Source organism: Triticum dicoccoides, chromosome 2B, assembly GCF_002162155.2.
Source record: "Triticum dicoccoides isolate Atlit2015 ecotype Zavitan chromosome 2B, WEW_v2.0, whole genome shotgun sequence".
Taxonomy (NCBI): Eukaryota; Viridiplantae; Streptophyta; class Magnoliopsida; order Poales; family Poaceae; genus Triticum; species Triticum dicoccoides.
The window spans coordinates 757,060,664-757,074,518 of NC_041383.1; the positions used below are offsets into that span (position 1 = coordinate 757,060,664).

Sequence of the window (13,855 nt, forward strand, 5' to 3'; positions counted from 1 at the left end):
AACTTGTGTCATTGTAGACGTGTGGTTCTCATAAGCTTCCTTCCATCAGATGTGATGGCTTTAACCAGAAATAATTAAAATTTAATTTACAAATAGTATACTTAAAGCATCAAACTCGTGTTTCTATATTTTCTGCCAGGAAATATTGGGCATGAAGGTTCATATTTATTGCCTGTTTCTGCATAATTCCTTGAACATACAACTCATTTTTAATGGAACTTGAGCATTCAGAACTGTGTGTTTCCGGTTAAATAATAATAATTCAGAACTGCATCCAATTATGTTTAGTGAAAGAGCATGACATAGTATGAGATATGAAATATTCTCCCTACTTTGAAAGAGCGTCTGTACTTTTCGTCATTCAAGGAGATTGAACCTGATGCATTTCTATGCAAGTGAATTTAAATTATGTCTCATCTGTACAGGAGGTTTGCTTTTTTAGTTGTATCAGGTGTTCTCCTGCTTAGTCTAAATCAGATAGGGACTTTAAACATATTTAGTTTAAATAATGACATGCGTTTGTACTATTATCGACTTTCTTTATCTCCTTCTGTTATCACTAATAATGTTTTGCTTAATTAAACATCATGTAGATCTTCTTGCTTCGTGCATTTTTTTAATACTAATCTTCTTGCTTCGTGCATTTTTTTAATTTCACTCGATGTTGGATGCTCTTCATGTCCTTGAGGCCCTGGTCATCGGCATCGGTAGAACTAATGGTCAGGTTGTAGCGCTTTTGTCCCTGTTGTTATGTTATTGGCCCCTGTTAATGTTTGTTGTACATTGTCGTTGATTTTTTTTGCTCTGCCTTGCTGTGCATTTGATCCTCAATGGTTGGGTTGTACTGTTACATGAAAAGAAACCATGTAATGAAAGCATTGAGCTTAATTTAGATATGTGGGGTCAATTTTTTTTTTGTTTATAACACTTTAGTTGTTTCTTGTGCTTGTAATTTTGAAGTACGTCCTTCTAAATTACTCCTGTCACTGCATATTCAGGCCTTCTGCTGAGCAAGCTCTGTAACTGCTGCAAGGGACCTTGATTGGTGGTTAGAATGTGAGGCTTTCATCGAGAAGAAGACCTTCGAATAAACAAACTCAGGCTAATTCTTGTGTACGGAGCTTATATCCTGTCTTGAGTTGTATATATACTAGAGGTAAAGTGGGTAATATATAAAATGTGAACATTTCCTCAGGAAGCCAGCCAGTTGTATGTCCAGTTCTCCACTATAAAATTGATTGTGCCCTGCCTGTTTTCGCCTCTTTCTTTGATATATAACAGTTCCTAGAACATAAATGAGTGTGTTTCTATATTTACTTTCCCTTTAGGATGGTGGAAATTCATATTCTATTCAAAAGCACTTCATGTACATGGTCAAATGCTTCAGAAACAGTAGTATGCTACTTCACTTTTTATCTTCCTGGGGGCTCTGATTCATCTGTATTAACTAAAGAAGCTTGCGATATTATTTTCATTAGCACAGTGCAAATCAAACCGAAAAATACACATGCTTGCCCTTTGTAAAGAACCACTATTACTATATATGCTCTACTTTGTACATAATCATATGTATATTGTGCTTGCCCCTAAATTGTTGCTTTATGCTGAACCACTATTACTGTATTATGCTTTGATATGAGATTTGGTGCTTGAATCAAGTATTTATGGAGACCATGCCTTTATGCGAGTCTTTAGGCCTTGCTGGGTTGTTTTATTGTTCTGAAGGCATCATCATGTGTGATTGTAGTAACATTTTGTCCTTCACACTTACATCCACCATCAATCAGGTAGACACTCCCTTTTTTCCAAATAAAATCAAGTGAATGTTGTACTCCCAAACCAATTAGCTCGTTTCGGTTTGATAAATATCGTGCATTGATCCCTGCACTTTTGACAAATTTATATTCTCATGACATCTCCGGTTTACTCCCGTTCTTTTTTTGTGCTTCTCGGATTAGAGACATGGAACATGTCATCATTTTGTCAGACTAAGCGTGGAGCTACTTGTGCAAGTTACACCATCAGCAAACACATGAAGACCTGCATGCTATCATCGCAAGTTGAGCATTTACATGCTCTAAGTTAATCTGATAGGGAGAAAACAAAGGCTTGTGTGCCCATTAGTAATTTTTTGTTTTATCATAGTGGACACCTTATCTATCTGTAACATGCGACCTGTGCAACTGCAAAGGTTTTGGGCGATAAAAATTCTGTGTAACACATGTTCTTATACACTATGCTTATGCTTAGTATAGAAACTATGCATAGATATTACTCTCTTTTTTGTGGCCTTGTGTAGTATATATTGTAAATAAATTATCATGAACTATTGAGCCTTTCGCTTTTTCTGTAACATACTGAACCTTTGCATTATTGCTTTCATCGTATAAACGCATGAAATACAAAATGTTTCATATCAGGTTGGATATGGCTGGGGCGGGTGGGGTGCGGCAAGCCACACTTCCTATCTAGTCTTCATTATGGCACTTGGTAGAGTGATAATCGACACGATGATGGCAATGTTGGATATACCGAGTCAACCTCCACGAGGAGCGGCATGGCGTGCACATGATGTCCTCTTGAGATAAAGACATTTTGCGTGCTATAAGCATTGTGTTCAAGGAAAAAAAAAGCTCATTGGTGTGTGAGTATATAAGATTTATAGTCAAACAAACATATCATGTCAGACACGTCCATAAGGCAAGGTATTAACAAATGAGAAGCACGTCGGCGGCTCGTTCTGCCGGCAATAGTGGCCGTTCCGTAGTCTCGGAATCTCAATGTAATTTTTGTTATGTTTGAGATGCTTTGTACTTTCGGTAAACTTGTATAATAGGTTTGATTCTTTTCTCAAAAGAAAGAGGAGTAAGAGGTCTTGTGTTTTGAAGAGAGAAATCATGTGAAGAATTATTGAGCTTACATATACCATCAATCATGTTTATTTTGATGATGTGAGTGGTGTGTGTGTTTTTTTGCGGGTAAAACACTTGTATTACTCAAAACACATGAGGATTACAATCAGCATAGTTCAGGGCATTCTTGCACTGGTGGATAGTGTGTTGTTAGCTAATGTGCCATATTTGAGTAACCCTTGCCAACTAGGCTCACACACTCTGGCTGAATCACCACTCAGATGGGGTGGAAGTTTTGTCTCTTAATCAATTTTTTAGAAGCCTGAAGTTGCGTCTTAAGTTGGAAAGTGAGTTAGAATTACAAGTTCAACGATGAGAGGTGGATCTTTCCTTGGGAGTTTTTGAAATATATAAAGAAATGGTAACATAAAAATAGTACACAAACTGATACCCATGGTAGAATTATTTATATTGATATCTCATTATTGAAACAACCCTTCCGAGTTATTTTCCAAACCATCCAAACGTTGATAGAAAGATTCAAACAAATTGATCCATGCCTTAGTATTATTTTTCATCTATATACGATTTTCAACTAACGGAAACAATGCAAATTTTGCACTCAAAGTTTTTGACGATTTTTGTCGACAATGTATGTTTTCAGTACACATATTTTAAAAATGACACGTAGCCCGGCCAAGGCAATCTACGGTTCCTTCTCCACTGTCACCCATCCGCCGCCTGTAGATCATCGACCTCCTCCCCCGCCGCCAACTCCGTCGGTGGGAGTGTGCGGGGGAAGACCTCAATCTACCGATTGTAGATGTGGTCACCCTCGTTTTGAGGGGTTTAGGTAAGTACCCCGCTTGTCCGTCACTTCATCTCTTTAGATGATGGTGACCGCGGTGTTTACGGTTTCTCAGACTTCTTCTCCAACCCCGATGATGCGTGCGCCGTCGGATCTAGCGATGAGATCTTGTGGACAATTTTTCATCGGATTTAACAATGAGATCAAGTGTTCATGTTTGCCTTCCTCTCAGTCGAAACTTGGGGGGAGGGGTTGTGTCATTATCGTGTTAGTGCTGCTTATGACACCAACATCAACAGGCCATCGGCATGTGTGGGATTGAGTGGATGAAGGATTCCCTTTTTTTGCGGGTGGATGAAGGATTCCCTCATGACTAAATCTTTTAAGATGTTTTCTTGTAAATAATGCTTGTGTTTGATTAACATGGGAATTCCTCTTCCTAATATTTTTTGTGAGTCCCTAATTTTTGTTGTTGAGGCTAGGTATCATAGCGTGCAACTTGGTTAATTTTGAAATTCTTCAGTAACATTTCTTCACACAGCTAATAAAAAACAAATTGGATTATTTTCATAGATGAAAGTATCTCGAGTTTCTGACACGCCCGACACTGTTCAGCTTTGGAAGTTCGAATCTAGTATGTCAAGTTGCCCGACGCCCTCGCCATCGCCGCAGCTCTGCCGGCTGCGGCACAACTGCATCCAATCCCATCCCCCTGAATCCACTCGCCCGCTGATTCCGATTGAGAAAAATCCTCCGCCGCAACACAACGATCAATCTTTAGCTCTCGCGAACCTTCCCCTCCGTCAAGGTATCCGCAAGGGGTGTATGATCTGGACTGTGCTTCTCTGAAAGTACTCGCCCGTGCCGCTCTCGCGGGCGGCAAGGCGAACCCTAGCCGCCGCCGGCCAGCGGCCCTCCCCCACCCCTTTCCTCCCCCTGCCGCCGCCCGAGGGCGCCGCCGGGCGAAGCCCGGCTGGCATCGGCGGCGGCGGGGCCTTCTTCCCTTCTTCCTTGGCTTCCGGTGGCGCGGGACGCAGGGCCACGGAGAGGAGCGCGCCGTTCGCGCGGGACGGCGTGGCGGCGACCCGGGCGGCGCGCCGGTGGTGCGGCCATGTGGCGGCGGCTGCGTGGTTCTGGTGGCGTGGGCTTGCGCGTGGGGTCGGGGGGGCGAGGTGCTGGCTTCTTCGGGGCCTCCTCGTCAGATCCCGGCGCAAGGGCCGCGGGCCGCGGCGGCGCGGGCTGGGGTCGGTGTCCTGCTAGGCTGGGCCGGCCTCCAGCATGGGGCAGCGTGCCGACTGGTGCGCTCGTGGCGGGGCGTGGCCGTTCGGGCGTGGGGTTGCAGATCTGGTGGTGGCTGCGGTGGCGCCCGTGCGGTCGACGCAGGTGGTGGTGGCGATGGTCTCCGGGAGGGGGCGGCTAGGCGCGTGGCTCCGGTGGTGCGTGCCCGACGGCTCCGGCGCGTGGAGCTCGCCGGGCGACGCGGATGGGCAGCGGCCCGACGTGGCTGTTGCTCCGGCCGTGGGCAGCGGCATGGGTAGGTCTCGGTGGCCTATCGGTGTCGTGGCGGTTTCACGGTGGCTCGATGGATCTGGCCGCGGCAACGGCCGGCTTCTCCAGCGTCGGTTTGTCTACGTTCGGGCCGTCTCGACCTTCACCCCATCTCCTCGTCGCCCAGGCGCTACTCCCATCAAAAGGCTGGTCCTCTCCCACCTGCGGTCCACCGCTTGTCTCGTGCCCGATGCCGCAGGACAGAGCTCGTCTCGCGCACGATGCAGCAGGACCAAGCTTGTCTCACGCACGATGCAGCATGACTGACCTCGTCCCCCTCTCGTTGCTGTAGGACCGAGCTCAGCTTGCGCTTGGGGCAATAGGATGGGTCGGTGGATGCCAGTTTTGGCCGACCTATTGGGTCTCGACGCTGGGGGTCGCCCAGGGGCGCGAAAGGTGGGACCTTTCCGCTCGTCTCTTTCGTTGGGATGCGGTGGGTCACGGGCGATGTGGTGTCGAGGTCTTGGATGCTGGGGCGGCGGCCCTGGTGGTGGTGGTTGCGCGGTGCTCTTGGACAAAGCATGTGCCTTGGTGCTGCCCGGTCACCATGGTCGTGTGGGCGGCGTGGTTGCCGAGGTGTGGCGTTCGGTGGCGGTGATTGTTGGCGAGGTGAAAACCTGCTCTATCTTCGGACGGACCGACGCCGGCGAAGATCGTTCCCTTCTTGAAGGCGTCGTCGCGGCTTTCATTGCCCGTCATGCGGCTCCGGGGGAAACTCTGATCCTTGGATCGGGCGGTGGCGGCGCTCCAGCGTCGTATCCTTCCTGAACGCGCCGCCTTGGAGCGCATGGTTCGTCATATGTAGCTTCATTCTTCGAGGCGGTAGTGCTAGGAGTGGTGTTGCTACGCTCAGTGCCTATGTATCATGTCTTGGGTGTGTGCGTGTGTTGCGGTGGCGTGGCGTGTGGTTGTAATGGATGCTTTATATATAAAGCGGGGCGAAAGCCTTTTTTGGTAATCCCATCTCCCTACGTTCCAGCAGCCCTCTCCCCTCCACCACATCCGCCGCAATTCCTCTCGAGCTGCCCGGCGTCACCTTCGCCGCGTCCACACCCCACCATCTCCCCCGCCCCCACCTCTCCCGTCGCCGCCACTGCCACCCCCTCTTCCTCCTCCTCCGGGCCCGCCGCCCCAGCACTACTGGTGCTCGCCGGCCCAACCCGTGTCACGCTAGACGACTTCGTCCGCTTCTGCGGCCTCTACGTCGAGCACGCCTCTGAGCAGGGGCGGATCCACCTGAGGTCATGGGTGTACAGATGTACACCCAAATTTTTTGGCAAGAAAACTCTATATAAGGTGTATATTAGTTATGTGTGTTAACCATGAGGTAGTTTAAGCAATGTGCATCACGTTCATTTACATGCCTCGTGCACTTCGCCCAACACACTACTAGGAAAAGGCCTACTAATGGCGCACTGGTTTTGCCTACTAATGGCGCACTACCGGTACGCCATTACTATCACGCCACTAGTATTTTTTACTAATGACACACTACTGGTGCGCTATACTAATGGCGCACCATGCAGTGCGCCATTAGCATCTGGTATACTAATGGCGCACCACATAGAAGTGCGCCATTAGTAACTTTTTTTTCAAAAAAAAATTCAGATTTTTTTTTCAATTTTTTGCTTACATTTTTTTTTATTTTTTTTCGTTTTTTTCTTAATCTCAGGTCACTATGTCTTAATCTCGGGTCAATATGCTTAAACTCAGGTCAAATCGCACTCTGTGGTCAAACTTCCCGAAAGGTCTATGTAGCATATCAATCCTATTATCCCTTGTTGATGTCTAGGACTTTGTTCATGTTCATGAATATGATGAAATTTTGAAAAATATTTCAAACTTCCCGGTCATATTACGTATCATTTTTTGAAAAACAATTCAAAATCATTTTTTTTGAATTTTTTTGCCTCTAGATCTTGAAAGCCCCGTAACTTTTTTTCTGTTAGGTTTTTGGGGATTTTGAAAATGTTTAACGGGGTTCCCCCCGATGAAATTCGGATGTAACTTTTCGAGTAGATGATTTTTCATATATAAAACTTTTTAATCCGAGTTCGTATACAAAAGTTATGCCCATTTTATAAATTTCCAGAGAGATTTTGCAAATAAAGTCGAAATTGATATTTGTAAATTTTCTCAACAACTAAACCACATATCACAAGGGAAACTTATTTTCTTTTAATTTTTTGACATTTTTATCATTTTCTTTTATTTTTTTAAACTGAAAAGGCGGTCCGGGGGGGTGCATTCGGTGGAAGCTGGGCAAACTACTAATGGCGCACCGTGGGGTGGTGCGCCATTAGTAGTTAAACTAGTAATGGCGCACCACACCCACGGTGCGCCATTATTAGTTTTGAAAAAAAAATTGAATTTTTTTTTGAAAAAACTTAGTAATGCCGCACCAGTGGACAGTGCGTCATTACTGTTTAAAACTAGTAATGGCGCACTGTCCACAGGTGCGCCATTACTAACAATTTTTTTTTTCAAAACTACTAATGGCGCACGGTGGGTGTGGTGCGCCATTACTATGTCAACTAGTAATGGCGCACCACATCCCACGGTCACATGATGCGCCATTAGTATTTAGTAATGGCGCACCACATGTACAGTGCGCCATTAGTGTCCATCCCATCTATAGCCCTTTTCCTAGTAGTGACAAGAGCATCTCCTTGTGACACTCTTGCGCACGAACTGGCCCAACATCGCTAGCTCTCAGTTACCATATGTACTTTTGAACCATCCCATCTATTAAATAGACGCCTTGTTACTATTGTTACTTAAAAAAATGGATTTTGTTACATTTTGTGTGCAAGATTTGTTCTGCAACATGCCATGCCTTGTTTATTACCATGGAAATTGCAGGGTTGCACAGTAAATAATCTTCAATTTTAACTATGTCCTTAAGCTATTTGTGGTATTGTCACTGTGATAGGAAAAAAAAGTTCTTGCTCTGTAAATATTTTTGGTATCACATTGGGTAAAAATAATAATTTGAACACCCAAGTCTGAAATCCTGGATCCGCCACTGCCTCTGAGATCCGTGTCATCAGGTGAATTTCTAGACGCATTTAGACTCTTTTTTTAGGGGGAAAATAAATAAATAAATAATTTCCAGACGCATTTAGACTTGATGATTGCATTTGAGTATTCACACAACACTTTGGATGCGCCGTCATGATCATAGTGACGATGTTGCGGAGGACCGGTACAGCGTGCGTGCCGAGTTTGAGGATCAGAAGAGTGCCAGACGGATTTTACCCGGACCTTAATGGCTGGAGGTTCTCGTCCACCGAGGTGTGTAAGATTGTCAATTTGGTGTTGGTTGGTTAGTATTAATCTTGTGCATTACTGCTGCTAAGTTTGGGAAATGTGGTTGCTGTTCCATGGTGCAGGTAGAGGTGTGCCATGTTCTGTTTACAGTTTCTGTGCAATACACATCATCCACTGACATTGCTGTCATCCCGCCTGCTGGATCTACCGAGCTTCCAACTTGTCCTGTTTGCATAGGTCAGCACCTTTTAGGCATACACACAAGCTAGCAATATGTTAACATCGGATATGAACTTTGTGTGAAGTGACTTGCTTTTAGTTATCTCCACATAGCTGGATAAAATTTAGATTGTAATAAATAATAAAAATATCAGGCACTTAATGATAATATCATATAGATACCATCTGGACACATCAAATTTATGTCTGCCAAGTTTTAACTTGACAAAACTCATATTACCTTATTTTAAGGGCACTAGGTACCTCACAATATTAAGCATATCAATTTCTAATTCTGTCTCTCTTACATACGGCTTCTGGATGCAACATTTCAAGCTACTAGGATTGCTCTCATGTGAATATTTTCTATCAAATTGCAGAACTATGTTTATGGAGTAAAATAATGGTTTATGCATGAGTTTCATTTAAATTCTGAAACTTTTTTGGTCGTCACTTTAGTTATGTATCTTATATGAAAGTTATTAGGAGATCAGCCTGTTCTTTAACTATCTTATATGCATGATTCAGAAAGGTTGGATCAAGACATCAGCGGAATTGGGGCAACTTATTGTGACCATTCTTGCCAGTGTTCATGCGTTTCAATGTGGGTCAGTTCATCTTGTCCGGTAAGGAAGGATCTTCTTAATCACTGCTTTTTAATTGCAAATGGGGAAAAGAGGAATCACTTTGTTTTGGATGGAAGTCATCCTTTCTTCTTTTGTTTTTTAACCACTCTGGGTTTCCATTAGTCGTTTTATAGGAGTATAAATCCTTTTATTGTTCTTAAGTAGGACTGGTTAGTGAAGTAATAAGAATTCCATAGAAATGCCAAATACGCAGCCATCTAGTGACTGATATCACACATTGGGCTTTATTTGTAGTCTTGAACACTCGGAACCTACCGAGGTTCTGGGTTGTTTGCAGAGTATTAAAGACTCCCCCCGTTCCTAAACATTTGTCTTTCTTGAGATTTTAACAAGTGACTACATACGGAGCAAAATGAGTGAATCTACACTCTAAAATATGTCTATATACATCCATATGTGGTAGTTCATTTGAAATCTCTAAAAAGATACTCCCTCCGTTCGGAATTACTTGTCTTGAAAATGGATGTATCTAGAACTAAAATACATCTAGATACATCCATTTCTACGACAAGTAATTCCGAACGGAGGGAGTAAATATTTAGGAACAAAGGGAGTATTAAACTTTGTGTCTGGTGCTCATATGATTTTTTTTTACCAGGCATAGACAAAGCCTTCAATGTTCATGGTAGCTCTTTGAGTCTAATTAGCTAAGAGGCTAAGATACAAATTGATTTTCGGTTTTAATTGCCTGGATTATAAAGTTACAAATAAGCAAATGCTTATTTAGACACAAACGTATTCATTCACATGTAAGTGTAGGGTTAAATTGCCAATGTATTGGGATCTGTCGTAGTTTGCCTTTGTTTATAGTTGTTTCCATTTCAGGTCTGTCAATTCTGTCAGAAGCAGTCTGAAGCTCCAACAAATCCTACATGTTCTGTTTGTCAGACCTCTGAAAACCTAAGGATCTGTGTGATATGTGGTTTTGTTAGATGTGGAAGGTATGCTAATACCTGCATTTCACAAGTTTACGTAATGTGCTGTGCTGGTACACTCATTAGAAGTTAGGATGAAAAGAAACGTACATTGGAGCTCAGCTATACCATCACCTCTATTTCTCCTAGACTCCCTGATACATGGCTTTAATGTTGTAAAAGTAGGAAACCTGCATTGGAGCTTAACTATATCAGCACTTCTGTATCTTCCAGAGTCCCTGATGCATGTCTTTTATGTAGCAACAGTTATTTCTCTTTTACCTTTTTTTATCAGAACCCAGTCATTTGCTATGTGTTATTTTAATGCATTTAACATGATTATTTAATATGCTCGTCAAAAGTTAAAATTAAAGGAAAGCTACGTTGGAGGTTGAATATATAATCAGTTCTACTTCTGTCATGCCCAAATCAACCTTCCCTTTGTTGATTTGCTTGTTATAGGTATACCGAAAAAGGCTTTCGCCCCGCTTTATAAATATTATAAAGCAAACCGCCAAAGAGCACACATACAGAGTCGAGTCCACACACACATCCAGGTCTCACAATAAAGTACAAATGTTCTGCTGAGGGCACAGCTCAACAAGCCCAGAAAAGAAAAAACAGAACACGCCGGACGAAGACAACGCCTAGTCTGGTTCCGGCGGGGGCGGCGGCGACAGACGGATGGCCATCGAACGAAGGTTGGCGATGAAGGCTGAGATGGCGTCGCGGTCCAAGGGGCGGCTAAGCGGCCGCCAAAGCTGCAAGAAACTCGAGAGTTTGAAAAGAGCGTCAGTAGCCCGTCGAAGAGTGCGCTGGATCACAAGCTTATTGCGGGCAGTCCAGAGGGTCCAGGCGAGGACCCCAATCTCAAGCCACCTAATGTGGCGAGAAGTCACGGGGGACATCTGGAGTTCGGCAAATAAGTCAGGGAAGTTGGCGTGGCACCAATTTCCACCGACCGCTTCGCGAAAGCAGCTCCAGAGGAACTGAGCGGACACGCAAGAGAAGAAAATGTGGTTCGAGTCTTCGGGGACCCCACAGAGCGGGAAAATGCCAGTACCCGGGCCATTTCGCTTGCGCACCTCCACCCAGGAAGGGACCCGACCGCGAATCCATTGCCACATGAAGATAAGGATCTTCAGGGGCAGACGGATGGACCACACCATCGATAGGGGGAGGGGGGCGGAAGAAGGAGAGATGGCCAGGTATAGCGACTTGGTGGAGAATTGGCCCGAAGGCTCAAGGCGCCAGCGCACGAGGTCATGGCCACCATCCACCATCGGTGCGTGTTGAGCAACACAGTCAAGCAGCTCACGCCAGGCGGCGGATTCCAAGGGACCAAAAGGCCGTCGGAAAGCAAGGCGCCCTAAGTCAAGAAGGGCCATATCAATAGAAATCACGGGATCGACGGAGATGGAGAAGAGGCCGGGAAAGCGAGCCGCAAAGGGAGTGTCCCCGGCCTAGCGATCAACCCAGAACAGCGTCGATGCTCCGGAGCCCACCGAGATGGAGGTCCCGATACGGAGGACCGGAAGAAGCTGGACAATCGACTGCCAGAACTGAGATCCGCCAGACTTTTGGCAGAAGGCGAGGGGCTGTCCGCGCAAGTATTTGTTCCGGATGATGTCAAGCCAAAGGCCACCGTGCCCTTGCGAGATGCGCCAAAGCCAGCGGGAGAGAAGGGCGATATTCATCCGTTTAGAGCACATGATGCCAAGGCCACCTTGCTCCCTGGGCTTGCAAATGTCGGGCCAACTGACCATATGATACTTCTGCTTGTCGTTGTCGCCCTCCCAGTAAAAGAAGGACTGGGCCTTGTCGATCTCATGGTGAAGGGTCTCGTGGAGACTGTAGAAGCTCATGAGAAACAAGAGGAGGCTGGAGAGGGAAGAGTTGATGAGAATAGTCCGGGCTGCCTTGGACAACCACCTCCCCTGCCAGGGCTTTACGCACGTTTGGAGCTTGGCCACGGAGGGGCGCAAGTCCGCAACGGTGAGCCAGGAGTCACTAATGGACGTCCCCAGGTAGGTTGTGGGGAAGGATCCCAGGCGGCAATTAAGTCTGTTGGCGATGGCCAAAGACTCCGATGGGGAATACCCCATCACCATAACATCGCTCTTGTCGAAGTTGATCTTGAGGCCCGACATCTGTTGGAAGCAGAGAAGGAGGAACTTAGGTTGGAGATGTCCGTGTCAGAGCCTTCGATCATGATGATTGTGTCGTCAGCATACTGGAGGATGGAGATCCCGGAGCCACCGGCAAGGTGGGGAGTAATCCCACGAATATGGCCAACGACTTTCGCCTTATCCAGAATGGAGGCAAGCGCGTCCACGACCATATTGCAAGAACGGGGAGAAGAGGTCGCCTTGTCGAACCCCACAAAGGGTGGGGAAGAAAGGGCCAATCTCACCATTGATGTTCACGGCCATGCGACCGCAAGAGACCATTTGCATGACTCGAGAGATCCACCGGTTGTCGAAGCCCTTCCGAAGAAGGACTTCCCGGAGGAAGGGCCAACTAACCGTATCGTAGGCTTTGTGGAAGTCAATCTTCAGCAAAACCGCCTTGAGGTGTTTGGCGCGAACCTCATGAAGGACTTCATGAAGGACAAGGACCCCATCCAGGATGTAACGGCCCTTAATGAAGGCCGACTGGTTGGGGTGAGTCACATGGTCCGCCAGCAGGGTCACCCTATTGGCGTACCCTTTGGCCAGGATCCGTAAAATCACATTAATGACCGTGATCGGGCGAAAGAAGGACATTCAATCAGGCACTGGAAACGCACTCAACATTGCAATTCTCTTGATTTGGAAACTCAGCGTGTTTGGGATTATGTCGGTGACAGTTATGTCCATCCACTCAATCACTCAAAAAGTGATGTTTATATGGGTGGAGTTATTTTAAGCAGCAAAGCAGACACAGTAAATGTTTAAAAAATTTCCTTTTTGATTTGTTGTAACGCCTTCTTGGTATTCCTATGCCTCAAAATCACTTACCCTGCTCTCCCTAGCAGATTGTGGATGAATACAACTTGGAACTCAGGGAGAGCTGCAGTCTCCTCTTTCCTTTGTCCTACTCCCATTGTGTTGTTTTAGAGCTTCTCCTATAGTTTTTTTGGAGGAATTTGTTAAAGTTCTAAGGTAGTGTATATGATGCATTTATATGCATGTGTTTGTTCATATTCACATTATTGCAAGGCTCGTTTGACAGATGCTAAGAAAGAAAGGGAACGACACATTTCTATCACTGTGGATAAAAGTGCAAATGATTAGATTCAAGAGATGCAGCTTAAGCTTGAAAATACAATGTTGGGGAAAAAGAAAGTTGCTGAAGTGAGCCTATTTAAATCACGCATCATTCTGTTGATGTAACTGTTGGCGTTTTGGGAACGGGGGTCCCCAGACTTGCGTGCCTGCGGCCTGAGGCGTGGCTCGAGTGGTGGCCCAGTGCGGCCCATCTTCATCGACTCAAGCTCAAGACCCTCGCGAGGGGCCAAGCCTCGCGGGGCGGACGACAGGAAGCTTCCTCAGGAGCGGCCTTGCCAGGCAGGCTCGCGAGGAGGCGGAGAGATCAAGGCAAGGGTACCTCGCAAGG

The 13,855-nt window shown here is 45.8% G+C and overlaps 1 pseudogene; it reads left to right on the plus strand.

The window, feature by feature from the left end:
- Positions 1 to 4,938: 4,938 nt before the first annotated feature.
- The window catches only part of LOC119361328, a 32,813-nt pseudogene continuing 23,896 nt past the window's right edge, over positions 4,939 to 13,855 (plus strand).